Genomic DNA, 18,581 nt, shown 5'->3' on the forward strand with positions numbered 1-18,581 from the left:
TGCACGTTGGTTTCCGATAAATAAACACGTTGACCATTCTGTAAATGTAACGCTAAGTGAACAACAGCTGGACTACGTTCATGTATCAGAAATGAAAGAATTCGCCAAACAGCTTCATTACTGCTTATGTATCTTCCAGCCTGATATTGTACGATTTCGTCGAAATCTTTGATTTTGGGCTGCAAGCCAAAAACTGCCATGTCACTGCCTTTGTTGACGTATTTACATATGTATTTGATTGCCTTTACGGAGTTACAGTATTCAACGTTTATGTGTGCATTAAATGTTTTTGATAATAATGGGGAATATGGAACAACCCACTGGTTATCTACTTCGATGGTGGTACCGTTGCCATTGTAGGTTCTTCAGTCATTTTACAATTAGAAATTTCTCTTTCAACGGTCTTCTTACAATTAAAAATTTGTCTTTGAACAATATTCTTAAATACCTGTGTCCTGGTCGTCATTTATATTCCCTGTGTCCCGGTCGTCATTTGTGTCCCGGTATCCCAGTCTGTAATTTCTCTTTGAGTGTCCCGGTCGTTATTTATATTTCCTCTGTCCCGGTCGTCATTTGTGTCCCGGTCTGTAATTTCTCTTTGAGTGTTTTTCTTTTTAGTATTTTTTAGTTTTTTACATTTTTTCTTTTTTCAGTTTTCTTTTTCTTCTTTATTTTTCAGCTTCACTATGAAATACATATCGCCGAACCTTTTTTTTTTTTAACTAAAATCTGGTAGGCATTGATGACCTTATCCAAGTCAAAATCCCAAACCCAATCATCATCGCTATCATTTTCAGTTTTGATATGTTTTGACTCTCGCTGTCCAGGTGGATCTTCATCTAACTGCGCGGTTTTGTGTTCTTTAGCCTCAAGCCTGTTTCCTTGCTGTTCTTTTGATTCCTCGGCACGCTTTCTTTTCTGACTTTCTCTATCAGCAGCAAGTTTTTTGGCATAGACTCTTTGAGCATCTTCATCGGCTTTTGCCATGGTAAGTTCATCAGTCATTGTAAACTTAAACATTAATAGATTTGTACGTGAACATATGTCTTAAATATCTTGAATGACGTCACCGTCAAAGCAAAAATGACGACAACTAATTTCATGACGTCAGTGGACACAGAAACATGACGTCACCTGATCCACAGACAGACAACTTATTTTTATATATATATATATATATATATATATAAAAATCTGAAAAAAGACATCTGAAAAACTAATAAAAAAACTAAAAAAGTTAAAAAACTAAAAAAATAAAAGGTAAAAAACTATAAAAACTAAAAACTAAAAACAACTAAAAAAGGAAAAAATGAAAAATAAAGGAGAAAAAGAAAACTGAAAAAAAACTAAAAAAAGGTAAAAACTACAAGAAAAACTAAAAAGAAAAAGGAAAAAAAAACTAAAAAATCTAAAAAAAAGTAAAAACCAAAAAGAACTAAATAGAAAAAAAGGAAAAAAATAAAAAATGTATTTCATCATATACAAATTCAAAAACAAATGTATATACAGACCGGGACACCGGGACGCAAATGACGAGGTATTTTTAACTTACGGACGGGTGATCGGATCTCAATGAAATTTGATATTTAGAAGGATATCGTGTCTCAAAGCTCTTATTTTAAATTCTGACCGGATTTGGTGACAATGAGGGAAGTTAGGGGTGGGGGAACCTAAAATCATGGAAAACGCTTGGATTGGAGGGATCGGGATGAAACTTGGTGGGGAAAATAAGCAGAAGTCTTACATACGTGATTTACATAATTGGAATGGATCCGCTCTATTAGGGGGGGGGGGGGGTTTAATTCTGAAAAATAAGAAAAAATGACGTATTTTTAACTTACGAAGGAGTGATCATATCTTCATGAAACTTCATATTTAAAAGAACCTCATAACTCAGATCTCTTATTTTAAATCTTAACCGAATCAAGCGTAATCGGGGGGGGGGGGGCAGTTGGGGGGGGGGGGGGGCTGGAAATCTTAGAAAATACTTAAAGCGGTGAGATCAGCATGAAACTGGATGGGAAGAATAAAAACCTGTCTAAGATACGTGACTGACATAACCGGACCGGATCTGCTCTCTTTGGTGGATTTGGGGGTGGTAATTTTGAAAATTGAGGTATTTGTAACTTACGAAAGGGTGACCAGATCCTAATGAAATTTGATATTTAGAAGGATCTTGTGCTTTAAAGTTCTAATTTTAAATTCCGACCAGATCCTGTGACATTGGAGGGAGTTGGAGGGGGAAACCAGAATTCTTAGAAAACGTGAAAATTGGGGTATTTTTTACCTTACGAATAGATGATCAGATCTTAACGAAATTTGATTAGAAGGAATTTATGTCTCACAGCTCTTATTTCAAATCCCGACCACATCTTTTGGCATTGGGGGGAGTTGGAGGGGGAAATCTTGGAAAAACACTTGGAGTGGAGGAATCGGGATGAAGCTCAGTGGATAGAATAAACAAATGTTCTTAATACGTGATTGACAGAATCATACTGGATTCACTCTCTTTGGGGGAGTTGGGGGGAGCGGTTCAGTGATTGGCGAGTTTGGTGCCTTTGGAAGTGCTAGGACGATGAAAACTGGCAGGCGTGTCAGGGAGCTGAACAATTTGACTTGATAAAGTCGTTTTCCCAGATTTGACCATCTGGGGGCTAAAGGGAGAGGAAAAATAGGAAAAAATTAGGTATTTATAACTTACGAGGGGGTAATCAGATCTTAATGAATTTTGATATTTAGAAGGACATCGTGACTCAGACCTCTTATTTTAAACCCTGAGCGGCATTAAGCCTCTTATTTTCCTTTTTAAATCAATCTATTGATTCATAGAATTCTGTTAGAGCTCATGCCATATGATCTCTTGGCTCTTAGCTCTTCTCGCCTCGTCGCAAGTGCCATATGAGCTCTTAGCTCTTGTTTTTTCAACTCAACTATGCTGGGATTGGCAGTCTACCTGCAAAGGTTAATAATTTCTTAGAACACAGTGCCATCATTTTAATACATAAATAACATACGTAGATATGTAAATTAAGGGTTAAACTGCTAACCAAGACAGCAAAAACCAAAAAAAAAAAAAAAATACCTGAATATTTTTGTTTTACGTTTTGATGCCTTTATTAACAAGAAAAAAAGAATAAAAACTACACTAACCCCCTAATTAATAAGAAGAATAACAAAAAGGGGGAAAACGCTAAACAGCAAGAAAAAAAGAGAAAAAACGAAGAACTGGCAAACTATGTAGTTTTGTTTGGTAATAGCTTCAGGTAATTCCAACGTTGGGTTAAAAAAAAAACTACGATGCAGTCAGATAGGGCGGGGGATTCTCCACTCTAAGTATCTAAGTATATGTAATAGAAACTTCGGAAGGTGCAAAATCAATTGAAAAATTAAATGGCTGGAGCCCTTTTTAATAGTCGAAAGTAATTGAAGGACAACCAGCCCCACCCCCACGCCTATTATTTCTACAAACATTTCCAATCAAAATTTAAGATATTTGTTTTGCTCAGCGTAGTTGAAAAGCTTGAAAATTACGTCTATGAAGGATGACAACCCCGTCCCCGCCCCCGAATCCTCAGGGCAAGGCTTGGGCGTTATGGTTTTTATGGAAATGCTGGTCGTATAAACTTCAAAGCCTCAGAGGATGCCCTTTAGAATTGTTATCAGAAGTTCTAGTGCCCTTTTCAAGAAAAAAAGTGATCTGAGGGCAGCTATCCCTCCTCAGGGATACAGGATGCTTTGTATAGAAGTCCCAAAGCTCCAGCAATTATGTATTTAAGATGACAACACCCCCACAGCTCCCAGGACAAGGGCTGCAATCTTCGCCCCGGGGGCATATAAGGTTCTTATGAAAATAGTGGTTGTATAAACTTTTGAGGAGAATCATTGGATCAGAAATCAGAATTTCCTGTGTCCTTTTTAAGAGTCAAAGTAAAGCGAGGTCAACTAGCTACTTTCTCTTACTTTCTGTTTTCCCCATTTGTATCTGATAGAAATTTGAGAGAGCCATTTGTTAAAAAACTACCCAAAGATGACAAAACAGGACCTTTGAAGTTGATATAACCCCTCATAATCTGGGGACAAAGGTTTTAAGTTATGTCCCGGGGCATATAAGCTTTTATCGGAGGGGTGGCTAAGTGAACTTTAGAAGGGGCTCATTTGATTGGAAATTTAAAAAATTCTACATCACTTTTAAAAATCAAAAGTAATACAGGTTAACTAGCCCCCTCCCTGACACCCTCTTTTCCGCAAACGCATCCCATCAACATTGTGAGACATCTATTTTGTTTGCAATAGTCCAAAGAGCACATATCAATGCCTTCAAGGTGGACAAAACCCTCCAGGGTCCAGGGTTAAGGGTTGTAAGTTATGCCCTGGGCATATAAGTTTCTTATGAAATAGTTGGTCATATAAACTTCAGATCAGATGGGGTTCATTCGAATGGATGTTGGAAGATAGGGGTATAGCTCCTGCATTTTATTGGAGGGGCAAAGGGGGTCTACAATCGGAGAGTCTAGGGGTATGGCTTAGATAATAATTTTGTCTCTAAATTATTGGGGGGGGGAGCTGCCCCCTTGCCCCCCCAGAAATGACATCGCTCTTGGAAGATCTAATGCCCTCTTTGAGAGTCAAAAGTGAATGGAGGGCAACAAGCCCCTCAACCACAAGCCTATCATTCCCTAAAGTACATCAAATCAAAATTTTAAGAAAAGTATTTTTTTTAGCTCCCGCTTGAAGAAATGCACCACTCTCGGAAAATCTAGTGCCCTTCTTGAGAGTCAAAAGTGAATGGAGGGCAACCAGCCCCTCCCCCACAAGCCTATCATTCCCTAAAGCACATCCAATCAAAATTTTAAGAAAAGTATTTTATTCAACATTGTGAAAAGTTCCAGTAGTTATGTCTTGGGAATATCAACTTCCCCGTAGTCCTCCTGTAAGGGCTGTAAGTCAAGCAATTTGTTCGTTGTTTACATATGGTATATGTTATTTAGAAAGCTGCACATGTATGAACTTTATTTTCTAAAAAGACGAAGGGAATTCAGGCGAGCCTTTCAGAGAATGTTGAGGAGAGTGTTCAAATAAATCAAAACACCTAATGTGTATACGGATTGTCAAAAGGGTGTAACTCAGGAATGACTAAATAAATTAATTTGAAACTTTCAGGAAATGATAAGGTAGTTGAAACTGCAAAAAAGGATTTTCATAACAATCCGTACATAGACAGAGTGATTTTTTACAATGATTATAAATATGTAAAATTCAATAATTTTTATGTTACCCATCAAAAGTCAGAGGCCAGGAAACTGTTATTTTGAAATGTGGGGGAACAAACCTCTGGAAATAAGGAATCTCATTGAAAATCCCACCATCAGATTCAGCGTGTCAGAGAATTCTACTGTAAGGGATCCAAGCTCTTATCCACAAAAATGTGGAATTTGTTATTTTTCGCCTGAATAATGGTTACTGATGCGTGTTTATTTTTCACTTTTTTTGTTATGTTTCTTTTCACGAGGCGATGGCGTCAAACATATGTTCCTAGAAGATCAAGAGAGGACTTATTTGCAGAAACCAAGAGTTTTAGTTCCCTTTTAAAGTGACCAGAAAGATTGGAGGGTAACTAGCCCACCTCCGCGACCCTTTTTTCTGCAAAGACATCTGATCAAAATTTTGAGATAGCCCTTTTTTATCGTTTGTTATTGGGAAATATACGGAAATTTTCGTTTGGGAGATTTGTTTTGATTGTTAGGAGATTTTCCACGAGGATATGGTAACATAGTGGAGTTTCCTGTGAGAATTTCACACGGAGGGAGGGAAGGGAATTTCCTGGGGTGACTTAAAGAATGGTCAGAAATTAAATGAAAGAATTTTAATTTACAAGTTTCTCAACTGAAATTGAAGAGTGACATTAGGACTTTTAACAATCATTTCTTACAAACTGTTTGAAAATAACCTTAAGCCTTCAGCCTACAGACCAAGGGTTGAGGGTATAAAATTATCCCCTTGGAATAGTTTTCACGTGGATGATTAAAAAGAGAGTATTTCATACTACCACTACTTCTACAATTCCCACAACTACCACTACTACTACTACTACTACCGCACTACTCCATTCTCAATATTGAGGGGAAATCTGAACTAAATCAAAAGACGGTATGCGGATGCATAGCGTCAAAAGAGCGCATCTCAAGAATTGATTTGGTTATTAAGTTGAAACTTTCAGAGAATGCTAAGAGGGGAAAAGCAACTGACTAAATGGTAATATGTGCACGCTACTACTAATACTTCTATCACTGCTACATTTACTACTGCTACTACTACTTCAACAATTCCTTCTATAGTGCTACCTGTAAAGGCAATGCCCTTAATATTGTTGCTGACGCTAGTACTACCTATAAAAAAACAAAGAAAGAACTGGAGTATATAAGAAATAAGAAAAAATAGAAATTGGAAATTCCTTAATTTGTTAGTTTTTTTCTGTAAAGTGCAAATTACGTTCTGGTCTTGAGAAGTCATGGGGGTTTTCAGCACTGCTTATGCTTAATTTTTGCTCGTTTTCAGTCTAACTTGGTTATTTATTGTAATTTCTGTTCTTTTTGGGTTTCATTTATTTGTTGATGGGGATTTGTGGTAGTTTTATTCTTGTAAGATTATTTGAATTTATTTCCGCTCATTTTTTGGTTTAACAGAGCTCTTTACTTTTCTTTCAACAAATTCGAATCTACTATTAGTAATGCAAATACTACGACTATGACTACTATTAAAACTATGCCTAAAGGCATGAAGATGAAATTTTCGAGAAGTTTATTTTTGGGGGCGGGATGAACTTTATCACAACACACCGTCTGTAGGCAGGTTGTCAAAAGGGCGTAAAAGTAATATCTTAGGAACAGTTGGGTGTGTAAGGCTGAGATTAACAGGGCTTGTTGTGGTAGAGGGCAGGGGTGTCATAAAACCCAAAACGAACAGAAATTACAATAAATAACCAAGTTTGACTCCAATCCAGCAAAAATTAACATGATTAGTACTGACGGCTTCCATGCCTTTTAAAGACCAGAACATAATTTGCACTTATTTTCCTTCTGTTTTTGTTTTTAAACCCACTATAAAGGGCTTCCAGCTCTTATCTACAAAAATACAGAATTTTGTTGTTTTTTTTGGCCAGAAGAATGATCACGGATTCGTTTTTTTTTTCAGGGGTGATAGTATCGAACCATTGATCCTTAAGGGTAAAGAGGAAGCTCATTTGGTCATGAATTAAAATTCCTAGTAACCTTTTTAAGAGACTAAAAATTTTGGAGGGCATCAGCTCCTCTTCCGCACCCCTTTTCCCAAAGTCATTTGATCAAAATTTTGAGATATTTCATTGAGGAATTTTCATGGGTATAGGGAATTTCTTATGGAGAGGGAGCCGAATGTCCTGGCATTATTTAAAAAAATATGAGAAATTAAATAAAACCAAGTCTTTTCAACGGAACGTAAGGAGCAACATTAAAATTTAAAACGAACAAAAATTATCACGTTTATTAGGGGTTGCTTCCTGCGCAATACCACACTCTTTACGCAAAAGTTTTTTTTCGAATTATTGAAATGGCTTATTAATCTAATAGCTATTCTTAAATAATTGGAACAAAAAGTCAAACTTCAGCGTACAAAGTGAGGCATTTGCCACCGGACCCATATTGCAGTTTTTTCAAAGATATTTGACTATTAAAGCATGTCCAATTTCTGACAATGATATCTACTAAGCTTCAAAGTTTTGGTTTTCTTTTTTAAGCTTTTTGAATTCTTGTAATCCCTTGTTTTTTCATTTAATTTTTTTTTCTTATTTTTCAGCTTTTTTCTTTTTTCTTTTTAGTTTTTATTTCAGTTGTTTACCTTTTTTTAGTTTTTTTTTGTTTTTTTTTCTTGTTTTATTTTATTTTTCTACTTTATATTTTTTCCGGTACGTGCCTCAGCAACCTGTGTGCAAGGTACTAATTTTTAACTGCGTAAAACTTACGGATATACGACTGGTACTTCCCCTGATATACTCTAGTAATTCCTCAACACGTATTCTTTTTTTCATTTCTCTTTCAGCCGCAAGCCAGGTTTTGCGTTGCTTTTGTAATACATCGAACAGATTTCTTTTAGTAATTTCTCTCAGTGCCGCAAGCCTAACAACCCCCCTCCCCCTCCTAAAGCGACACGTATGCAAGGTGCTAATTTTTAACTGTGTAAAATTTGTAGATATAATTCACTCTTCGCTGTCCCTTTGTCTGTGCATATAAATAGATTGTCCGGTTTACCGAATCTAGAACTTGCAACATATAATTGTCATGGGAAAAACAATCCGTATTAAGATCTATACAGCATTTTTCTAATGATTGCCCTTGAGCTTTGTTGATTGTGATTGCAAATGCTAATCGAATTGGGAATTGAACTCTTTTAAATTGAAAAGACACGCCTTCTTTTTTTTACTAGCACTGTCAGCCGCAAGCCTTTGCTCTGGAGTTTCGCGTTGCTCTGGTGGTTCGTCGATACGCTTTCGTTGACGAAAAGCCACAAGCCTGGTTTCACGCTGCTCTGGTGATTCCCCAACACGTCTTCTTTTTTTAATATCTCTGTCAGCTGCAAGCCTGGTTTTGCGTTGCTCCGGTGATTCCTCGACACGTTTTCTTTTTTTACTATCTCTGTCAGCTGCAAGCCTGGCATCGCGTTGCTCTGGTGGTTCCTCGACACACCTTCGTTGACGTAAATTGGACATTCTTAATCTGGCCCTTTCCCTTTGTGCCGCAAGCCCGGTTTGGCGTTGCTCTGGTGTTTCCTCCTGGTATTTCCTTTTTGGTGACATCTATATATATATAAAAATAAGTTGTTTGTTTGTGCGTTGACTGACGTCATGTTTGTATGTCGACTGACGTCATTATAAGGATTAAGCATTATGCCGTCATGAAGTTATTTGTCGACTGACGTCATGTTTGTCGACTGACAAAATTACAAACCGGGACACCGGGACACAAATGACGACCGAGACACCGGGACACAGGGAATATAAATGACAACCGGGACACTCAAAGAGAAATTACAGACTGGGACACCGGGACAAAAATAACGACCGGGAAACAGGGAATATAAATGACGGGGGATATATAAATGACGACCGGGACATAGGGAAAGTTCGATTAGCAATCATCATCAACAAAGCTCAAGGGCATTAGAATAATGAGGTATAGATCTGAATACGGATTGTTTTTCCCATGGATAATTATATGTTGGATGTTCAAGAGTTGGTAAATCTGACAATGTATTTATATGCACAGACAATGGGACAGCGAAGAATGTTGTATATTCGCAAGTTTAACGTAGTTAAAAACATATATATATATATTTATCTATGTTCACAGGTGGGACAGAGGGACATAACTACAATGACGCGGAAGTAATATGGCACGTAACGACTTACGTGCACGGGGGGGGGGGCTTGGGGGTGTGAAGCCCCCCAAGCCCCTCGAGCTTTGTTATATATAACAAAGCTCGAGGGCAATCATTAGAATCATGAAGTATAACTAAAAAAAAACTAAAAAAGGTAATAAACTAAAAACTATAAAAAAGACCAATTCAAAAACGAAAGTTTATACAGACCGGGACACCGGGAAACAAATGAAGAGCGGAACACCGGGACACAGGGAATATAAATGACGACCGGGACACTCAAAGAGAAATTACAGACTGAGACACTGGGACACAAATGACGACCGGGACACAGGGACACAACTACAACGGAGACGCCGGGGGCCACAGGGGGATATATAAATGACGACGGCGACACAGGGGATATTGGATTAGCAATCACCATCAACATAGCTCAAGGGCAATCATTAGAATAATGAGGTCTAGATTTGAATACGGATATTTTTTCCCATGGACAATTATATGTTGCATGTTCAAGAGTCGGTAAACCTGACAATCTATTTATATGCACAGACAATGGGACAGCGAAGAATGTTGTATATTCGTAAGTTTTACGTAGTTAAAAACATATATATATCTATCTATATTCACAGGTGGGACACAACTACAATGACGCGTAACGAATTACGCGCGCGGGGGGGGCGTGAAGTGCCCCCACCAACTAGGTGTTGGGGAGGCACGAAGCGCCACCACAACAGCTATATATATATATATATATATATATATATATATATATATATATATATATATATATATATATATATATATATATATATATATATATATATATATATATATATATACATATATATATATATATATATATACTAGCTGTTGGGGTGGCGCTTCGCGCCACCCCAACACCTAGTTGGTGGGGCGCTTCGCGCCCCCCCAAGCCCCCCCGCGCGCGTAAGTCGTTACGCGCCATTGTAGTTGTGTCCCTGTGTCCCACCTGTGAATAGAGATAGATATAAATATATGTTTTAACTACGTAAAACATGCGAATATACAACATTCCCGGTCTGTAATTTCTATTCGAACAATCCCTGTGTCCCGGTCGTCATTTATATATCCCGCCTGTGCCCCCGGCGTCCCCGTTGTAGTTGTGTCCCTGTGTCCCGGTCGTCATTTATATTCCCTGTGTCCCGGTCGTGATTTGTGTCCGGGTGTCCCAGTCTGTAATTTCTCTTTGAGGTTCCCGGTCGTCACTTATATTCCCTCTGTCTCGGTCGTCATTTGTGTCCCGGTCTGTAATTTCTCTTTGAGTATTTTTTCTTTTTAGTTTTTTTTTAGTTTTTTACCTTTTTTCTTTTTTCAGTTTTCTTTTTCTTCTTTATTTTTCAGCGTCACTATGAAGTACATATCGACGAACCTTTGTTTTTTTAACTTAAATCTGGTAGGCATTGATGACCTTATCCAAGTCAAAATCCCAAACCCAATCATCATCGCTATCATTTTCAGTTTTGATATGTTTTGACTCTCGCTGTCCAGGTGGATTTTCATCTAACTGCGCGGTTTTGCGTTCTTTAGCCGCAAGCCTGTTTTCTTGCTGTTCTTGTGATTCCTCGGAACGCTTTCTTTTCTTACTTTCTCTATCAGCAGCAAGTTTTTTGGCATAAACTCTCTGAGCAGCTTCCTCGGCTGTTGCCATTGTAGGTTCTTCAGTCATTTTACAATTAAACATTTTTCCGTGAACAAATGTCTTAAATATCTTTAATGACGTCACCGTCATAGCAAAAATGACGACAAATAACTTCATGACGTCAGTCAACACAGAAACATGACGTCACCTGATCCACAAACAGACAGAAAGACAACTTATTTTTATATGTATAGATATATCTATATATATAAAAATAAGTTGTCTGTCTGTCTGTGGATGGATCAGGTGACGTCATGTTTCGGCTGACGTCATGAAATTAGTTGCCGTCATTTTTGCTTTGAAGGTGACGTCATTCAAGTTATATAAGACATATGTTCGCCGTCATGTTTCGGCTGACGTCATGAAATTAGCTGCCATCATTTTTGCTTTGAAGGCGTGACGTCATTCAAGTTATATAAGACGTATGTTCGCGTAGAATTCTATTAATGCTTAAGTTTATAATGACTGATGAAGATGCTCAAAGAGTCTATGCCAGAAAACTTGCTGCTGATAGAGAAAGTCAGAAAAGAAAGCGTGCCGAGGAACTACCAGAGCAACGCGAAAGCAGACTTGCTGCTAAAAGAGAAAGTGAAAAAAGAAAGCATGCCGAGGAACTACCAGAGCAACGCAGAAGCAGACTTGCTGCTAAAAGAGAATGTGAAAAAAGAAGGCGGGCCGAGGAATTACAAGAACAGCAAGAAATCAGGCTTGCTGCTGATAGAGAAAGTAAGAAAAGAAAGCGTGCCGAGGAATTACAAGAACAGCAAGAAATCAGGCTTGCTGCTGATAGAGAAAGTAAGAAAAGAAAGCGTGCCGAGGAATCAAAAGACCAGCAAGAAATCAGGCTTGCTGCTGATAGAGAAAGTATGAAAAGAAAGCGTGCCGAGGAATCAGAGCAATCTGAAAGTTATCGCCTGGCATTCAGGTACAACCCAGTCGATGATTATAGCTTGAGTAGATGTGTTCAAATCGGGACAATGTCTAAAATTTGTCCCTATTGCAAGGCCTTGAAATTCAATGGTGAAACAATGGGAATGTGTTGCGCCTCAGGAAAAGTTAAACTTCCTCTATTGGCTGCACCACCAGAGCCATTGAAGACTTTCCTTACTGGAACTACGTCAGAATCTAAGCGTTTTTTGTCAAAAATCAGACAATACAACTCATGTTTCCAAATGACGTCGTTTGGAGCCCAAATCGAAAATCCAGATCAATTTATGTCTACTTTCAAAGTAAGAGGGCAAATTTATCATAAAGCAGGGTCCCTTCTACCATTCTTAGGCGAGAATCATAAATTTTTACAATTGTATTTCATCAGTGATAGAAATTCTGAATTGAATGCACGTTGCGAAATTTCTCCCAACGTTGAAAGGACAATCGTTTCCCAATTGCAACATCTTTTCCACGAAAATAATAATTTAGTGCGTCTGTTCAAAACAGCCATCAATTTGATGCCTACTGATACTCATAAAATTGTTATTTCCGCTGACAAAACGCCTCCTGGCCAACATGTGCGTAGATACAATGCTCCGACTATCGACGAAGTGGCAATCGTTATGGTCGGTGATCAGTTTTTACCTCGAGATATTATTCTACATAAGCGAAATGCTCAGTTGTTAAGAATTGCTGAAACTCATCGATGCTACGATGCCCCACAATATCCTATCATTTTTTGGGATGGAGCCGACGGCTATCACTTTAATATTAAATTGATGAATCCAGCCACTAACAAAGAAATGAATAAGAAATGCAGTGCAATGCATTATTATTCCTATAGACTAATGATTCGGCAGGATGAAGAAAATTATATTTTAAAATGCCGTGAATTGTTTCACCAATTTGTCGTGGATATGTATGCTAAAATTGAATCAGAACGTTTGCTATATATCCGCCTGAATCAGACCAAGCTCCGCTCTGAACAACACATTCATTTGCGAGATGCAGTTATAAATGACGGTAATACCACAAACGTTGGAAGATTAACAATTTTACCTTCGTCATATGCTGGCAGTCCCCGTCATATGCATGAATATGCTCAAGATGCTATTGCGTATGTTCGTCTCTATGGTCGTCCAGATTTATTTATTACATTTACATGTAATCAATCTTGGGACGAGATACTGCAGCTTTTACTTCAAGGACAATCGGCGGTTCATAGGCATGACATTACGGCACGTGTCTTCCGGCAAAAGTTGAAATCACTGATAAACTACCTTGTAAAACATGAAGTGTTTGGGTCAGTGCGATGCTGGATGTACTCAGTGGAATGGCAAAAACGAGGTTTGCCACACGCACATATACTAATCTGGCTACATAAAAAAATTACTTCAAACGAAATTGATGATGTGATTTCCGCTGAAATACCTGATAAAAATGTCGATAAGGGGTTACATGATATTATTGTAAAAAATATGATACATGGACCTTGCGGTGCACTGAACGAAAATTCACCATGCATGGCCAAAGGAAGGTGCACAAAGCAATATCCTCGACTTTTAGTACCCAAAACAATTACTGGCAATGATGGTTACCCACAATATAGAAGAAGATCTACTGAAGATGGCGGTAAAACAGCAATAATAAAGAAGCGTAACGGTACCACCATCGAAGTAGATAACCAGTGGGTTGTTCCATATTCCCCTTTATTATCCAAAACATTTAATGCACATATAAACGTTGAATACTGTAACTCCGTAAAGGCAATAAAATATATATGTAAATACGTCAACAAAGGCAGTGACATGGCAGTTTTTGGCTTGCAGTCCGAAATCAAAGATTTCGATGAAATCGTAGAATATCAGGCTGGAAGATACATAAGCTGTAATGAAGCTGTTTGGCGAATTCTTTCATTTCCGATACATGAACGTAGTCCAGCTGTTGTTCACTTAGCGGTACATTTACAGAATGGTCAACGTGTTTATTTCACGGAAACCAACGTGCAACAAAGAGTCCTGAATCCACCGGATACAACATTAACAGCTTTTTTTTCGCTTTGCAAAAATGATTCTTTTGCGAAAAAACTGCTGTATACTGAAGTGCCTTCGTATTACACGTGGAATACTAAAAATAAAGTATTTGAACGTCGAAAACAGGGTAAGTCAGTCGACGGCCAACCTACCATCTTCAAAGATACCACGATAGGAAGACTCTACACCGTTCACCCCAATCAACATGAATGCTTCTTTCTACGCCTGCTTTTGGTGAATGTACCCGGTCCGACATCCTTTGAGTATTTGAGGACTGTAAATGGTACTATACATGACACTTACCGTAGTGCATGCCAAGCTCTGAATTTATAAGAGAATGACCAACACTGGGATAACTGCATCAATGACGCGTGCGAAACGTCAACCCCAAGTCAAATTCGTGCATTGTTTGGCATCATTTTAACAACTTGCTCTCCATCAGCTCCTACAGATTTATGGGAAAAATATAAGTCAAAAATGTCCGAAGATATACTTCATCGAAAACAGTTAGAGACGTCAGACATGACTTTTGATTTTACACCAGAAATTTATAACTACACTTTAGTTGTTATAGAAGATATTTGCATAAGTATGGCAAACAAACCTCTTCAGGGTTTGGGAATGCCTTCACCTAACCGTATCGCTGCTGTTTCGACATGTGTAGAATTGGATCGTGAACAAAGTTACAGTACGAGTGATCTATTGTCGTATGTACAAAATAACATTTCCAAGTTAACGTCGGAACAAAAAGACATTTATAATACGATAATGCATTGTGTCGATAACAACGTTGGAGAAATTTTCTTTTTGGATGCGCCAGGAGGTACTGGTAAAACGTTTGTGATAAAACTGATTCTGGCATCAATTCGATCTAAAAATGATATAGCGTTGGCAATTGCGTCGTCCGGAATAGCCGCAACATTGCTGCCTGGTGGAAGAACTGCTCATTCCGCTTTGAAATTGCCTCTGAACTTGCATTCTACAGAAACTCCCACGTGCAATATTTCCAAATCATCTGGGATGGGTAAAGTATTGCAGCAATGCAAACTTATTATTTGGGATGAGTGCACAATGGCACACAAAAAATCGCTCGAGGCTCTGGATCAATGCTTGAAAGATTTAAGAGGGAATTCGAAACCCTTTGGCAGCACATTAATATTGCTTGCAGGAGATTTCAGGCAAACATTACCTATAATGCCTAGATCAACTCCTGCAGACGAAATGAATGCTTGCCTGAAAAATTCTAATTTATGGGCACACGTAAAAACATTAAAATTAACTACAAATATGCGTGTCCGATTGCAAAACGATGACTCTGGTCAAACGTTTTCAGATCAATTGCTAGCAATGGGAAACGGAAAGCTCCCAGTAGACTCAATTTCAGGACGTATACAACTACCTGCTGATTTCTGTAATTTAGTGACGTCCAAAAATGAATTGATTGAAAATATATTTCCGAATATTCTAAAAAATTATAAAAATAATAAATGGCTAAGTGAAAGAGCGATTCTCGCACCCAAAAATATAGACGTCCACGAAATCAACAATATTGTTTTGACCAAGATTCAAGACCAGGCAGTCCTTTACAAGTCAGTCGACACAGTTTTGGAACCAAATGAAGCGGTTAATTATCCATCTGAATTTTTAAATTCCATAGATCTTTCAGGGTTTCCACCACACGTGCTACAACTAAAAATAGGCGTACCAATAATATTGTTACGTAACATAAACCCACCAAAGCTTTGCAATGGCACTCGACTTGCCGTAAAAAAAACAATGGAAAACCTAATAGAGGCCACAATCCTGACAGGGCCTTTTGAGGGTGAGGCTGTTCTTATTCCTCGCATTCCCATGATTCCAACAGATCTGCCTTTTCAATTTAAAAGATTGCAATTCCCAATTCGATTAGCATTTGCAATCACCATTAACAAAGCTCAAGGTCAATCATTAGAAAAATGTGGTATTGATCTTAATACTGATTGTTTTTCCCATGGACAATTGTACGTTGCATGTTCGAGGGTCGGTAAACCTGACAATCTATTTATATGCAGCGAGAATTGGACAGCGAAGAATGTTGTATATTCTCAAGTTTTACGCAGTTAATTTGTATTTCGGAACCAAATGAAGCGGTTAATTATCCATCTGAATTTTTAAATTCCATAGATCCTTCAGGGTGTCCACCACACCTGCTACAACTAAAAATAGGCGTACCAATAATACTTTTAAGAAATATCAACCCACCAAAGCTTTGCAATGGCACGCGACTTGCCGTAAAAAAAACAATGGAAAACCTAATAGATGCCACAATCTTGACAGGGCCTTATGAGGGTGAGGCTGTTCTTATTCCTCGCATTCCCATGATTCCAACAGATCTGCTTTTTCAATTTAAAAGATTGCAATTCCCAATTCGATTAGCATTTGCAACCACCATCAACAAAGCTCAAGGGCAATCACTAGAAAAATGCGGTATAGATCTTAATACAGATTGCTTTACCAATGTACAATTGTATGTTGCATCTTTGAGGGTCGGTAAACCTGACAATCTATTTATACGCACAGACAATGGGACAGCGAAGACTGTTGTATATTCACAAGTTTTACGTAGTTAATTTGTATTGTATCTATCTATCTATCTATCTATATAAAAACGAGTTGTGTGTATGCATGTTTGTTTGTTTGTAAAAAGAGCGTTTGCATATGACGTCATTATTAGTACATACGGCTTTGTATATGGACAGACAATGGGAAAGCCAAGAATGTTGTATATTCGCAATTTTTACGTAGTTTGAAACACATATATAAATCTATCTATATTCACAGGTGGGACACAGGGACACAACTACAATGGCGCGTAACTAATATGGCGCGTAACTAATATGGCGCGTAACGACTTACGCGCGATTCCTGGCATTCCCGTGATTCCAACGAATCTGCCTTTTTAATTTAAAAGATTGCAATTCTCAATTCGATTAGCATTTGCAATCACTATCAACAAAGATCAAGGGCAATCATTAGAAAAATGCAGTATAGATCTTAATACAGATTGTTTTTCCCATGGACAAGTGTACGTTTAAGTTCTAGATTCGGTAAACCTGACAATTTATTTATATGCACTGACAATGGGACAGCGAAGAATGTTGTATATTCGCAAGTTTTACACAGTTAATTTTTATTGTATCTATCTATCTATCTATCTATATAAAAACGAGTTGTGTGTATATGTATATCTCTCTATCTATCTATCTATCTATCTATCTATCTATATATATATAGAAATAAGTTGTCTGTCTGTGGATCAGGTGACGTCATGTTTCTGTGTCGACTGACGTCATGAAGTTTGTTGTCGTCATTTTTGCTATGACGGTGACGTCATTAAAGATATTTAAGACATATATGTTCACGTAGAAATCTATTAATGTTTAAGTTTACAATGACTGATGAACTTACACTGGCAAAAGCCGATGAAGAGGCTCAAAGAGTCTATGCCAAAAAACTTGCTGCTGATAGAGAAAGTCAGAAAAGAAAGCGTGCCGAGGAACTACCAGAGCAACGCGAAAGCAGACTTGCTGCTAAAACAGAAAGTGAAAAAAGAAGGCGTGTTTGGCGAATTCTTTCATTTCCGATACATCGTAGTCCAGCTGTTGTTCACTTAGCGGTACATTTACAGAATGGTCAACGTGTTTATTTCACGGAAACCAACGTGCAACAAAGAGCCCTGAATCCACCGGATACAACATTAACAGCTTTTTTTCGCTTTGCAAAAATGATTCTTTTGCAAAAAAACTGCTGTATACTGAAGTGCCTTCGTATTACACGTGGAATACTAAAAATAAAGTATTTGAACGTCGAAAACAGGGTAAGTCAGTCGACGGCCAACCTACCATCTTCAAAGATACCACGATAGGAAGACTCTACACCGTTCACCCCAATCAACATGAATGCTTCTTTTTACGCCTGCTTTTGGTGAATGTACCCGGTCCGACATCCTTTGAGTATTTGAGAACTGTAAACGGTACTATACATGACACTTACCGTAGTGCATGCCAAACTCTGAATTTTTTGGAGAATGACCAACACTGAGATAACTGCATCAAGGACGCGTGCGAAACGTCAACCCCAAGTGAAATTCGTACATTGTTTGGCATCATTTTAACAACTTGCTCTCCATCAGCTCCTACAGAGTTATGGGAAAAATATAAGTCAAAAATGTCCGAAGATATACTCCATCGAAAACACTTAGAGACGTCAGATATGACTTTTGATTTTACATCAACCCACCAAAGCTTTGCAATGGCACGCGACTTGCCGTAAAAAAAACAATGGAAAACCTAATAGAGGCCACAATCTTGAGAGGGCCTTTTGAGGGTGAGGCTATTCTTATTCCTCGCATTCCCATGATTCCAACGGATCTGCCATTTCAATTTAAAAGATTGCGATTCCCAATTCAATTAGCATTTGCAATCACCATTAACAAAGCTCAAGGTTAATCAATAGAAAAATGTGGTATAGATCTTAATACTGATTGTTTT

Source organism: Artemia franciscana, chromosome 9 (genome assembly GCF_032884065.1).
Source record: "Artemia franciscana chromosome 9, ASM3288406v1, whole genome shotgun sequence".
Classification (NCBI taxonomy): domain Eukaryota; kingdom Metazoa; phylum Arthropoda; class Branchiopoda; order Anostraca; family Artemiidae; genus Artemia; species Artemia franciscana.